At 36.6% G+C, this 15,859-nt stretch overlaps 1 protein-coding gene across 2 annotated transcripts in view; it reads right to left on the bottom strand.

The window, feature by feature from the left end:
• The window catches only part of LOC145681640 (uncharacterized), a 446,103-nt gene that overhangs the window by 735 nt on the left and 429,509 nt on the right, over nt 1-15,859 (bottom strand). The gene's annotated exons all lie outside the window — the stretch shown is intronic.

Raw genomic sequence — 15,859 nt, forward strand, 5'->3', positions numbered from 1 at the left:
TCACTGTCCTTAACGTTACATTAAAAATAGAAGCATATATATTAAGGAGACGTTTATAATGAGAAATGTATAGTGATGAGCGCAAGAGTTTTGGCTTTGCAGTTTGTGCAAGTTTTGCATGTAAAACCTTAGGCCAAGACCAAGTCTCTTGCGCAACCTTTGCACAAGTAATGCCAAGCGGTACTACTTTAATAGTTTTATAGAATATAAAAAAATAAGGGGAAATGTCACTACACATTTCACTTGAATTTCTTGACGTCAGTAAAAATGTCGCTGGAGTGAATATGTTCCCAGTAGTTTATGCAATACGTGTGAGTCAATCTGCCCCTGTAGCGTATAGCTACAGTACGTCATTTTCTGAATTTGTATAGATAAGGACTGTTTTCTGTAGTTACTATTCGTTTTCTATTCACACAGGTATCATCTTGCGCCATGTGAGCTATTTTGTTGCACAAACACCGTATGAGTGGATTTTGTCGGAGTTTTCCCGCTTTTTCTCTTTGTTCACTCCACCATTTTAGTAATTTCTCGTATAACTGTCTCCCATAGCTTCAGTGCATAATCGTGAGACGTTAAACTGGATATGTCTAAATAAATTAGTTGTGTTCGTGTTTCACAATTAAGGAGAAATGTAGGGAACATCGGTAACTCCGTACACCATAAGGGCCGTCTCCATGGGCGTTAGCCTTGGTTCCAACTTTCAAACGATTCCATGCCAGAAGGGCCCGGACAAAAGGGCGAGGACAGAAATGCCCGACTCAAAACGGCCCAGCGTCAAAAAAGCCCCGGTCAAAAGGGCCCCGGTGAAAACGGCCCCATGTCAAAAGGGCCCCGCGTCAAAAGGGCCCGGGTCAAAAGGGCCCCGCGTCAAAACGGCCACGGTCATAAGGACCCGAGTCAAAAGGGCCCGCAACAAAAAGGCCCGGGTCAAAAGAGCCCCGCGTCAAAAGAGCCCTGGTCAAAGGGGCCCGGCGTCAAAAGGGACCCACGACAAAAGGGCTGAGTCTAAGGGCCCCGCGTCAAAACTTCCCCGCGAGAAAAGAGCCCGAGTCAAAAGAGCCTCAAGTCAAAAGGGCCCCGCGAGAAAGGGCTTGAGTCGAAAGAGCCCGGGTAGAAATAGTTCCACGGCCAGAAAGCCTGAAATCAAAACAGAAGTGGAAATCACGAGGGGATAGTGCCACCTTAGTAAGTAGAAGTGATTGTCCAATAGAAGGAGGAATATCAGTGGTTATTAGAGACAAAACGGAAACTTGAATGGTGATCTTAATTTAGTTTGGTTGCTGTTTGTTCTGAAACATTCCCTATTGCTTAAGTCGGTTCTCGATGAAAGTTTGCTTTCAACCCCGTCTCTCGTAGTTTCAAAGTTTGTACACGTGGAAGACCCGGGTTCGATTCCCGGCGGGATCTCATGTGGTTCGAATTCCACGTTAATCAGCAGGTCCACATCTCATACAGCCTTGCTGCTGAAAAGATGCTAAAGTGAAAATCATATCATATCTTTGAGTTTGTATTCTCGAGACCTATCCCAATCAGACTATCTATTAATGACTGTTCCCTTAGCCTGGTATAACCTTGCGTTACCATACGGTCACATTGCGCACGATGACCTTCAAATTCTTTTCCTCTGGTTAGTTTTACAAAGACTCACATGTAGCGCTGTCAACTCTCAGATAATGATGTGTTTGACAAGTTTTCAGTATCAATCTTGAGATTTCCTTGTTTAATGTGAAGTTGCGTGCATATGATAATCTTGCTACTTCTAGAGTTGCAACAACGACACATTATAAAATATGAGAATTCATTTTATTTTTACATTGTTGCTAATATATTTTCAATTATTCTGTGTTTTGATTCAGAAAGAAGTCAGGCGTTGAGGTAAATAATGTATTGTGCTAAGAAAAACATATATGAACGTTGTGCAGAACCATGTACCGTCATGTTACCACATGGTCGCACTAGGCTTTCGTAGTAGCAATAAGGCTTGGCTAACCATAATTTTTCCGTTCTAAGAAAAACTTTTCCTTTCCATTTCCAGATACTTAACAGTGTATGAAGTATTGGAAGAACTCCAGAAACCGGATAAAATAAGCCATGGAGAAATAGAATGTATATTTATTGAGCCTCCAGAATCAAATGTTTTATCTGACGAGAATTCGCCAGATGAAGATGTTGGCGGTTTGATAAGACAACCTAAGACTACTCATTGCTTTGACAGAAGTAGTATTCTCCAACGACATGCGTTTGGGAGGGATTGGTGGGGGAAAGGAGGGAGAGAATCTGGAACAAGGGAGTGAAAACATAGAGAAGGAAGAAAGTAATATTTCAAAGAAACGGAAGCGGAATCAGCGTGATAACCTGAAAGTTGACACAAACCGATATCAGCAATTCACTGCCTGTATTCCCCGAGGGAGATCATTCAAAATATACTGACTTCAAACCTGCTGAGCTTTTTGAATTTTTCTTTGATGAAGATATATTCGATTTAGCTATATATGAAATCCAGAAATATGCTCTGTTTAAAAACATACCAGATCCGAATGTCTCTAAAGAAGATTTGAATTTATGTTTGGATGTTTTGTTTGTGTCAGGGTATAATACACTTCCATTCAAGAGATACTATTGGGATTCTGGGACTGATATTATAAATTTAATGGTACAGAATTCCATTAGAAGGAAAAGGTTTATTCAAATAATGAGGTGTTTGCATTTTGCGGACAATAGGGTGAGTGAATTAGATAAACATTGCAAACTACGTTTACTAATGAATAAATTGAAAAGTAATTGCATCAAACTTTTTGTTCCAGCTCTGGCAATAAATTTTGACGAAGCAATGATAGCATACTATGGCAGAGATGGTTGTAAAAAGTTCATAAAAGGAAAACCTGTGCGTTTCGGGTACAAGGTTTTGTGCCTGAATAGCCCAAATGGATACCTAAGCAACGTTGATGTGTACCAAGGCAAAAATCTGCAATGTATAGCAAAATATGAACAAACATTTGGAAAAGCAGACATTCCTCTGTTATCTGAATTGAAGAAGCAGAACAGAATTTACTACGAACGTAGAGGCAGTGAAGATGGTGTAGTCATATGAAGATGGCATGGTAATTCAGTAGTCACAGTCGCATCCACTGTTCATTTTGTTTTCCCACTAGGAAATGTAAAAAGATATTCCAGATCAGCCAAGAAAGAGATCATAGTATCTCGTCCACGTTTGATTGCAGAATATAATACGTTTATAACGGGCACAGATCGAATGGATAGAAACATAAAATGCTATAGAATTGGTATTAGGGGAAAGAAATGGTGGTGGTCAATCTTCACTTGGCTGTCGGATGTATCAATTCATAATGCATGGCAGATACCACTCAATGCTGGTTCAACTTTCAGTCAACTAGAATTTAGAAGAGAAATTGCTCAATACTATTTACTTGCATTTTGTTCGTCTCCAATAGGTGCCGGACGTCCAGTTGTATCCAGACTTTCTCTGGAAACAGAATATTCGAGTCAGTAAGATTTGATTGTTTTTGCCATTTAGTTATTCCTGTTGCTGGCAACAAACGAAGATGTGCTGGAGAAAATTGTTCATTAGTGGGGCGTACAGCATGTGTAAAAAAGGCATGTGTGATGTTGGCCTTTGTGTTCCTAGTTTCTTCAATTTCCATACTAAGAAGTATTAAACACTATATTATTGTCATTTTCCGAAGACAATGGCAATGAGTTTGTATGGGAAAAAAGTAAGGAAAATAAAGTTTTTGTACCCTATCTGTAGTGTTATTTATTGCATTTATATATCACGAAGGCCTAGCGTGACCATATGGACACACCATATATACGGACACAAAAAATTGTTTTCTCAGATGCAATGATATTTTTGTCATGTATGAAGCCCAATTAACATATTCAAGTATAAATTAACAAAAACTGCACACAAAAAATTCAGGCTCTATCAGGTTAGTTCTAAAATTCAATATCTGCCCCTGAATCAAAGTAGAAAAATACGTATTATATGAATAATATTACCTTGAAAACGTTTCTTTAATTTTGGTGTAAGAACATACATGTGGATCTCCATACAGGGTTAGTCAAAAGTATTGGGACAGAACAATAATAACGACACGCATGGACGGAGGAAGATCAAATATTGCAATTGGTGTTATTTTAAAAACTGCATTGGCTTGAAGTGTGGTTAAAATGGAAGCCATTTTGAATTACACTGTATTGCGGTTCGTACATTTTTTAATGGAAAAGGATATAATCTTACACTTCAGTTTAAGCTTTATATTTCCACAAATATGAATATGAACTCATTTTTGACACATTACCATTTGTTTATAAGTAATGGTGTTTGACATACGTATCTAATAGAAAAAAATATCATTACAGGGCAGTAATAAAAAGACAAATTGACAAAGGAAAAGTAAATGTTACAGGTTGTTATTGGTGTTAAAACTGCGTTAAATGATCAAAGCACCCAACTTGAATTGCGCATATTATATACCATAAAATATTTTTAAATAGACAGGTGTACTTGTGTCACATAAATTTAAGCTAGAATCTGATAATCTGATAATCTGAATTAGGGATGCACCACGAGACAAGATTTGAGGCTGTCTCGTCTCAAAAATTTACTGTAAATATGATGTCTCGACTCGAGAAATGCGCATTTTTCTATTGGAAGATCTGTGACTCGACTCGGGTATTATCAGGAAAATTCTGTCTCGACTCGTCTCGTGCGCATCCCTTACTGAGTCGACTTTTGACCGATCTCTATTTATTTACGCGATAGTGTGTGATAAGTTTGACATTTGTTTCTAGTAGAAGAAAGTATTTAGACAGGAAACTAATAAATAGTACTTCATTGTGTTCTTAACCTTTCTGTTCGTTTGCTTGCGTTTGTAAAATATTGAGAAGTTACCACATATGTGTAACCTATTTTAATAGTAAGTATATTGTGATTAATTGTTACTCTACGACTATAATGCAATAGAATGCTTTTAATGTGCAGTTTCGAATATTTGGTAGAGCTCAACAACGTCGTTTAAATAGTAGTGGATTATAACGATGTTTCTTCTGGTCAGTGTATTGTACCATGTAAAGTTAATAAGGAAGGATATAATGGTAGAATTGCTAGAAAGACACCATGTATTACCCAAATTAAGAAATATAAGATACTTAAATTTTCTAAAGCTTTTGAAAATAAACCAAACAATTGGTGGGAATGTGTTTTATCGACGAATTTAAGTTAAACCTTTATGAATATGATGGTAGAATAATAGTTTTTCGACAAGTAAATACAGAAATAAATGTCAAGAACTTCCAGCCTACTTTAAAATACAGAAGAAATATATCTTAACGTTCTTAGAAGGACTTATAATTTTATCAAGATATTGATCCCAATCAAAGTATATGTTGTAAAGAAATGATTGCTTTAAAACTGCACAAAAGTGCGCTGAACCCCACCACCGGCTTTAATCCCATTGAGAATATTTGGAATGAATTGCAACGTAAGGTCAATATATACGAGTTACGGTGAAAGAAAGTTTGAGAAAAGCATTACGTACAGATTGGAACAATATTTCCCCACACGCCAGAAAAATTGTAACAACGATGCCGAAATGCTTAAAGAAAGTTACAAATCGTTGTGTGTTTGCTATTAAATACTAACTGTATTACCTTGGAGGGACAAAATAATTTTAGAGAACATTTTATAGTAGTTTGTTTAATAATATCTGTATATTTATATGATCAACAGTGCCCATATCCCCATTCAATGTAGTTTTTGCAACAACACACACTTGCAACATTTGCTTTTCCTCCGCCACATTATTATTTTATTGTCCTGATACTTTTGTCTCCTGCACACTAATGTCAAAAATAGCACACTTTCCTCTTAAAAGGATGAGGATTGGTAAAGAATGGATCATGTTCTCGTTTGTAGGAAAATCCAATCCTAAATTGATGTGCTAAACATACTCCTTTCCATTTAAAAATATTATGTGGCATCCAATATGGCGGAATCTAAGATGGCTATCATTAAGTCCACGCCCTCACTCAGTGCAGTTTTCGCATCAACACACCTGCAACCTTTACCTTTTCTACGTCTACGTGTCTCTTTGCCTGTCCAGATACTTTGGTCTACCAGATACAAATGTCAAACGTAGCACCCTATCTCGCAACCGAATGAAGATAGATTAAAAAATGAGTTCTTCTTCTCATCTGTGGGAACTTTCTAGCCTAAATTGATGTGCCAAACCAACTTCTTTCCATTCAAAACATATTGTGTGATATCAAGTATCGCAGAATCCACCATCTGCAATATTTACTTTACCTCCGTCCATGCGTATAGTTATTACTGGTCTGTCGTAACACTTTTACTAACCCTATATTTTTTCCACATGTATGTTCTTTCAACACAAATAAACAGGTATGTCCACGTAATATTTTTCATCTAATAAGTAAGAAGTATTATACTTCTGAAATTTGGCAGGTTATATCTCAGATTTCTTGACATGGGGCCTTTTTGTCAGGGGGCTCTTTTGACCGGGGCCCTTCTGACCAGGATCCTTTGTCTCAGGCTCTTATGACAGGGTCCGTTTTGACTAAGGCCATTCTGTCCTCGCCCTTTTGTTCGGGCCCTTCTGACGTGACACCGGTTATAGGATAGGAAGAGATCATATACAGAGGTACAACAGTTATTTAATTCTACATTTTCCGATCGTAACCCAATTTCGAAATCAACTGCCTAAGAGACCATTGAATGCTTTGCAGAAAGGTACCGCATGCGATCAAGAAGGAAGAAACAATGTAGCAATTTGTCAGTTTCTTTGAATTTACAATCTTTTGTGGAAATTCCGCATTCATTGATAACCACAGTTGCTAACAAGCTAGGTGTTTCCCAGCGCAATGAATTTTTGTTCGCTATGCTCTTTCTGTAAGGTCATTCGGAAGTATGATTAGTACCACACTAAAGAGTTCGATTAACATATGTTAATTGCAGTAGTCAAACCTTTACTTCACTAATTACACGACAATTATACGCTAATCATTGGTCAAAACGACTCTGCATAAGGCGGTATAAGTTAAAACCCTATGTGAATGCGTTTAGTGCATGGAATAATGGAAGACGACTTTGATCACCGCATTGAGCTTTGCGAAGTAATGATATGAAATATCGATGACAGCAATATTGTCGTAAATGACATGGTATTCTCTTGTAACTTTCAGACTGTCATTTTAATGTCCCACATTATGCCCTTTAGGATGACGATGATTAAAGCAAGTGAATGATGATGAAAGAATGGGTGAAATAAAAAGGAAACGAGGGTACCCCGGGAAAACTCACGTATACAATATAGTCCACCACAACCTTACTTGACCGGGAATAAAACCAGTGGTCCTACACACCAGAGCTAAGCGTTCTACCATTGGACCACTGTACCCCTCCCTCCGGTATTCTTTGATGAAGTGATATTTACCTTATATGGTCTGGTGAATCGAAAAAAAGTATCACTATTGGAGCGATGAAAACCCACATTGATGGGATGTTATTTCCAAGAATAGAAGTCCAGAAGCTACTGACAGAAATAAACTACATTTTTAATTAGAAATATTACGAATGATATAAGAGAGATGTTAAATTAAAGGTAGGAATGCAAAATATTTTTTGAATACGAACTGTGGTTTAATTAGGAATACAGATGGTAAATAATAATATTGGACTACAAAGGTATTCAGAAGTCTTGCTAGAGGAAATATAAATATATTGAGATTGTTATTATTATTATTATTATTATTATTATTATTATTATTATTATTATTATTATTATTATTATTATTATTATTACTATTATTATTATTTCGAATTGAAAATTCAATGGTGCATCTGAAATTAGGTAAAAGAACAGAAAAAAGTACGTCTAGCCAACAAGCGGTAAGAAATGTGTGAAGTATTCCGGGCTTGCATTGAGGGTGCCAGGTAAACATGATTGGGAGCCACTGATATACGATATTGCATTGAGGACAACCCCTTCGGTACACGTCGTTCTTTGTCTAGGCCTTACTGACATGGAATCAAATAAAAAATAATGAAACAAAAAGTATATTATAAACAAAAAATCCTTACTAAAACTATTATATATATTTTCTCCACTAAATCTCATGAAATTATATATATAGATATATATAATATTAACAACTTGACTTCGGTGAACATTAAATTAATATTATTATATATTAATGGTGCTAACCTAACACGAAGCCTTATAATAAGGATTTTAAAACGGTTGAAAGACAAATGACAAACATTGCAAACAAGTAGCATTTGTTTGTATTTTCTGTTGCATTTGATCAGATCTTATACGTATATATTTATTTTACATTACAGTATATTTTTTGAACAACTTGACTTTGATTAACATTACATTATGGTATTATACTTTAGAAGTACCAATTTTAGAAGTCTAGCAACTTCTATTAATTTAATCAACAGAGTGCTACTTTAAACGTGTATATTCGACGATAACCGTTTGCGATAAGATAAAATTCGTTGCGCCATATAATTTTATGATAAAATTACGCGCATCTCTTTACGTTATTTCATAGTTCTGCCATATTCACTTTTTAATATTCTGCGACAGTTGCCATCGAAATTCATACAGTTATACGCATAATAATAATAATAATAATAATAATAATAATAATAATAATAATAATAATAATAATAATAATAATAATAATAATAATATAATAATAATAATAATAATAATAATAATAATAATAATAATAATAACTGAATTACATTACCAATGACGTAAACAATACCTTGGAATAAAGAAAAATAACTGTCACGCTGGGATTCGAACCCGGGTCACTGAAACGGCAGTTCTCTGCTTTCACACTTGATACAAAGATAAGAAAACTAGTAGCTATGTTACATAAACATAGCACACACTATTTCTACACGTGTTGATGCAATTCAAAGAATGCGAAAATAATGTCTGCCGGCTTTTCTTCTTTAGAAATTAGAAGTTACGGCGAGGAAGAATTGCAGTAATATAAATCGGGACCAGTTATAAAGAATTAGGTAGCCTCATCTTGAAGAACGCTTCGCAATATTTTCCTCATTGACGAAGGTCTATATCACTTGTTTTTGAGTTAAAGAAGGAAACCTCGAGTAAGTCATTTTGACATTATAAGGAACGTGTCCTTATACGAGTATTAGTACGAGCATTTTGTGTATAGTCTTACATGCAATGCTTTTAACTAGCTAATAGTTTAGGCGGGAGATAAAGTGACGAGGTGGGTAAGTGTTTTGCGCATTGAACTTATATTTGGCGGACCCGCGTTCAAATCCCGGTCAGGTTCTAACTTTTTCAAATGTTTCAATTTCAACTTCAATACATACTCAGTGTCACAAGCAAAATTTTCTCTCCTCCAGAAAGAAAAAAATGTTGGAATGAGGAGAATTGGAGAAGGTCTCTCAATAAAAGGCAATCATTTACTAACTTATGACCAGCAGTTGTTCTAGATTTGATATTTTCGTCTACTTTCATGCATTTTCTGATTCATGTAAGATCAGTGTTTTTATTTCTTTGAATATACAGAATATAGTGAAATAATACATTACATACACAACAATATTAAGATTAACATATGATGTTCATTGGACAACACGCTCTGAACCAGAGAGGTTCATCTCAGAATAGAGAAATGTTTCGTGCGTCATCTACTCACAATTTTACTTGCATAAAGACTGGATTCAGTGCTACCAACTGTTGTCAGTGCCGAGAAAAGTTACGTGTAAATTGGGTTGCATCTGTCCAGGTGTTCTCACAACTGCAAATTACCTGGACCCCAAGTTATGGAATTAGAGCACTTAGGGGGAGATACTTTTGTGGTTGGGTGTACATAGATTTTCCTAACACGAGTAACACTATCTGCTATTGATCTAAAATATTCCAAGTAATTTTTCCTTTTTCTTTCCTTCTTTCCTTTTATTTCATACTCCCCAATTTGGCACCACCTTACTTCGGCAGCCAAAGCCGTTCCCATGCTCACCCGCACCATGACACAGCACTGATCAATACTCACCTGAAACACTTCTCTCTGTTCATATGAATCGTAACTGGGCTGTCGTAATAACTTCGACAAACACTGTATAAAGATCCACATGTATGTTCTTTCAACACAAATTAGGTGGCGTCCACTGAATACTTTTAATCTAATAAGCATTTTTATATTTCTCATACTTTTCAGGCTATATCTCACGTGAAGTGAGGCCCTTTCATCCCGGGGTCCTTTTGACTCGGGGCCCTTTGTGGCGCAGGGTCTTTTTCGCTCACGCCCTTTTGCCGAGAGCCCTTTTGACACGGCATCTTTTGACGCAGGGCCAATTTAACTCGGGCCCTTATGACCGGTTCCCTTTTGTCGCGGGGCCCTTTTGACTAGGGCCCTTATGAATGGTGCCCTTTTGACGCGGGGCCCTTTTCACACGGGCCTTTTTGACGCGGGGCCCTTTTGTCTCGGGCCCTTAGGACCGGTACCCTTTTGACGCGGGGCCGTTTTGACTCGGGCCTTATTGTCCTCGCTCTTTTGTCCGGGCCCTTCTGAAGTGACACCGTTTCGAACATGTGTTGCAAATTTTTAACGTGTGCTCATAAAACTAATACGGAAATAATATTTTGATGACATTGATAAAAATTTAGTTCATGTGACCGTAATTCTGATTTCATATGTGGATGCTTGTACTTTAAATAATTGTTTATCAATATCTTTTACACTCTTTGGGTATGCAGCATATCGAGAATTGAGCGATATAATATTATACAACAATAAACAATCCATATTCACAAGTGAGAGCGAATTTTTTACAGTTACTTCAAATAACTTTGAGTTGAATTTGATGCCGTTATTTTGTCTATCTAATATAGTTCAAAAGTAATTATATCAATTGAATTTACACAAAAGAAAGAAAGTGAAATGAAATTTTGAGTTTACATTCCACGGTTATGCCGGCCAGGCTAAAGGTAACGGTGATGATGACAAATGAATGAAGTGAAGAAAGTAAGAAGAAACGGGAGAACGCCGAGGAGACCCACGACACAGTGTTTGTGCACCACAAATTTCACTTGGCGCGAGCTGGGATTGATCCACTGACCCATTCCACCAGAAATGAACGCTCTACCACTAAGCAACCGCGAATTCTTTACACAAAATACATAGCCAGTTGAGTTGGTTTTAGTTTTCACTAAAATTATTACAAAATATCAAAGATTTGATTATAATAGTTATTATGTTATCTTTTCTCACCCGTTTTTGTCCAATATTGCTAAATATATCATCATCATCATTATAGTTATTCTGCTAATAGTTGCCGGCCACTTGCTGCAACCGAGAAGCCGATGTATTATCTGTCAGAAAAGTAAATGTGCACCTGTTTTTTGAGTCTGGCATTCCTGCGCTCCATCCGTGGAGAGTATGAGAATTAAATCAATCAAATGCTTACTGAGGGGCAAGAAGAAAAGTCTAATCTGCATAAGACATTGCAAAGAGGCACAAGCTGTGAATACGAATAGTGTATAGTGTAAATAAAGGACGACGCCCAAAGAGAAAGCCAGAAACAGCTGCGAAACGAAAAAAGAGTAAAGATTGTCGAAGTGAGAACATAAAACACAAACATAACAAATATGCCGACAACTTAATTTTTACAACCCCATCGTCTTGGTTTAGTGGTTAAGTTACTGGCTTCCAAATGCAAAGGACGCTAGTTTGAATCCCCGGCAAGGACATTTTTAAATTTTTTGTTAATACTACATACAGCTCATTAGAGATGGTAAAAGAGGTCGTATTTAGTCTTTCGTACCAATTATTATTGGTAATGTTTAGTACTGATAATACTGGTCAATACGTTTTGCAAAAAGGCCCGGTTTACCTCTGACGCAGCACAGATGCGAGAAGGGAGCAAAACACTTTTTCTCTCACCCTCTGTGTGTCTATTTATCTATCTATCTATCTATCTATCTATATAAATATATATAACGCTATTTGAGAATGCCATAACCACCCTAATTTTCAGCGGATTGAGACGAAACTTGGCACAAACATTAACTGTTGAAGTATCTTGATGAGTTCGTTAACCAGAATAATCAGATTAAAATGATCAAAATGGCGGCCCTTCAAACTCTTAAAAAGTTCCAAGGAAACCAAATTTCGCCCATAATTAGGTATTCAAAAAGTATGAGTAACTTCTCTTCTTTTACTGAAATATTTGTGTGCAGGGACTTATCCTCTTTTATTAAAATATTGGACCTGATTAATCGCCTAAAGAAGGTTCACGCCCTTTTGCTACGGTAAGGCTTTCTTTTGTAGGAGAGGGGATATTTTCCTATCGGAACAAGATGATGTTAGTGATGATACCCATTGGAAGTGAAGTCACTTGTGAAACGTGTTAGTTGAAAGAATAATATAATAAATGTGCTTTCCTCTAACACAGAGAACTGATTGTAACGCCATATCTCCCTTACAGACAAAATATTAGCAATTTATATAGAGAACTGGAAATTGTATAGTGATGAGAGCAACGTTGGACAGTATGCACTGATAGTACTCAGAAAAATAAGAGATTTCGATGCAAAATGGACGAAGAGTCATGTTATGGGGTGTCATGGGGCCACGGCAGAGTCCTCTTTAGGCAATATATCGATAACTTATATCGAGAGAACAGGAAGGGATAGTGGGATGGGACCAACGTTGGACACCGTGGACCCATAAGGTGCATCGAAAAAAAATAGGGGGGCGCCAGGCAGCCTTACTTATTACCACATAATAATATAAAATTATATTGTGGAAATACACACACGAGTTAGTTAGAAATATTTCATATTATTATTATTATTATTATTATTATTATTATATTATCAACAGCGTCTTTTCATTACGTGTGCATGTTTGACATGAAACCAAAGAGAAGATCCATCATTTGTAGAAAGAATAAGAATAGCCAGTTTCTTTAACTGTGAAGGACGGCGAAAAAATACGAAAAGAGTGACTACCTTTAGCGAAAAGAAACAATACTTTATCTCAAATGGATAAAAAACAAAGCCGAGATAGATTCGAACTCGCATGGACGGCACGAAAAACCAATGCTTTCTCCACTTTTTTTAACTGACAAATCCGAACGTGTTTCAGTAACTTACTTATTGCTAATTTTACTTGCTTCACTCGTTTAACTTGCTTTATCTAATAACTTATAACGAAGGGACACGAACACAGAAACATCGAGGACAGTTAAAAATCATAAATGCTCTCCGCCGGGAATCGAACGCGGGACAACATAAAACCAATGCACACGTGCTAGCCACTAAACCAGCTGGGAGGACACCGCTCACTCCTGTGAAGTTAGGGATTTCGAGCAATGTATTGCCAATTTTCACTTCTCTGGGTTGTATACTATGATCACATGTTCCTTTTTTGCTGGAAGAGTTAAACCTACATTCTATGTAACACATGAGTTATTTAGAACTACGTGCACTTCATAGAATGTAATAAAAGGGCCATGGTGGGAATAAGACAAAGAATATTGCTTGGACAAAACGAAAACTATTGGCATCAAAAATATTTATCTACGAGGCATGCTCAGTAGTATATTTGAGAATTTTAGTGTTTAGTTCAGTAAAACAAGAAAAAGGTGTATAAAAAGCAAATATGTCGCGATCAACGAGATCGACCAGAGTAGACAGAGGAAATGGATGTGTAGTAACACAACAACTTGGTTAAATGATATTTCGTTCTGTATCTTGTAGTAGATCGTATCACAACTTTACGGGAGAGCAGAGAAAGACTTACTAAAGCTATCATATAATAAGCTTTAGCAACAAGATCATAGAGACACAAATGGATTAAACTTTGAGTACCACAACTTGGATTTAACGAAAGCCGTTTAGATATTCAGTGGTTTGCAGGGTTATATAATACACAAAACAATTCTTCATACCTCAGCTTCCAGTAGCTAGATACATGCAATTTCTGGTTAGATACTGAATCTCATGTCGTTTTAATACATGAAGTATTGCAGGATACAAAATGCTTTGCATTACTTATTTGTTTTTAGACAGCTACTTGCTTATTGTTCTGAAAGGTTGTGTATAAACTAGGGATGGTCAATTCTGGAAATTTTACTTTCCTGACTCCCGAAACTAAAACCGGACAAATTCCGGGAATCGGAAAATCCCGATTTTGGAATAATTCCGGAATTCGGAAAAATCCAGAATTTACATATTTGCGATTTCGTTAACATTCCGGAATTCGAAATCCGGAGTTTTTCTCAATTCCGGAATTTTCTAAATTCCGGATTCTTTCCGAGTTCCCTGAATTGTTCTGAATTCCGGAGTTTAACTGAATTCCATAATTTTCTGAAATCCGGAAAGTGAAAATTCTGCTTCCGAAAAATGAATTTTATTTGGTTAATATGAATCATGGCGGAAATAAGTCTTTGACCAGGTAATGGCGACTTCTTTGAAAGAAATGGAGAGTATGAGTATTCAATCTGTCATATCTGTAGTGTCATGTGGAGTAAAAAAAACTTGTGAACGAATAGTTTAAGAACAACTCAAGTTATTAATGTAAACTTTGTCGACATCATGAAAGAAATACGAAAGACATTTTGAATCGAAGAAATATAACACAATTTGCAAGCGGAGACAAAGAAACCTAACGTAACCAGACTAAAGACAAATCGTTTACAGGGTAGCGATCGCGGTTCAGTGGTCAAGATGCTTGTGTGAATCCACGTCGCATTTTTTTACTGTAAGGTTTTTGATGGCCATTGATCGGCGATGACATACGTTTTATTATCTTCAGATATTTGAATACTCGGATGTTTCAATACTTGCACTATCAAATCTTCAGGAATAATAATAGTAATAATTATAAACTAATAATAATTATTATTATGTCATAGAGGATTAAAAGCTAGGATCTAATTGTCGCTCAGGTGATATCGTTACAAACAGAAACGTTACATTTTGAAAGAATATTTCGGTTTGGTTTAATGTTGCCCACGAGAAGAGGAATTTCTGATCTCGTTTCTAAAAAACAAACAAAATACCATGAGATTTAACATTTACATTCGAGACGGGACAAGGCTAACTCAAAATTTTTGTCTCGCTTTGGAGATGAGATTGGAGACGAGACGAAAAGTATCGTAAACATTTCCCGTCTTGCATAGGCTATTTCGCATAGGCTATTTCGTTGCATTGTATTTCAGAGCTCATTGAATTATAGTCTCTGTAGGTACTTTTGTAGCAAAGCTTTGTAGCAAGGGCAAGTTTAAAACTTTTAATGCCATTATTATTATTATTATTATTATTATTATTATTATTATTATTATTATTATTATTATTATTATTATTATTATTATTATTGTTGTTGTTGTTATTATATCAACACCGTGTATAATCTTTAAAAGATATGTCGTTTGTATCTGAATAGTAAAAGCTAAAAGATTGTCGATCTCGTCCGTCGAGAAGTCTTCAGCAGGAAGGACATAGATCACGTTGTGTGTTTGAGTTCCGAAGGGGCAAGTGTTCGGGCTTGATCCAAAAATTGTTAAAAGTTATAGGCTTCAGCCAAACATGTTCAAAACAGCTGGAATCGGGTTTAGGCATCTCAGCGGCTCGAGCGGCTCGGTTTATAGCTCATTCATACCGAACCGAACCGAGAAGTGAGCCGAGCAAACAGCTCACCCAACCGAGCCAATTTGAGGCATGGGCTTAGTAGAGCTGAGTCGAACCGTGCCGATGAACTAGTTTTGAACTTAGCTGGCTCGAAGCGGTTCATATGAGCCGAGTAGGTGACCCATCCC

This window comes from Thermobia domestica, chromosome 3 (genome assembly GCF_964235325.1).
Source record: "Thermobia domestica chromosome 3, izTheDome1.hap1.1, whole genome shotgun sequence".
NCBI lineage: Eukaryota > Metazoa > Arthropoda > Insecta > Zygentoma > Lepismatidae > Thermobia > Thermobia domestica.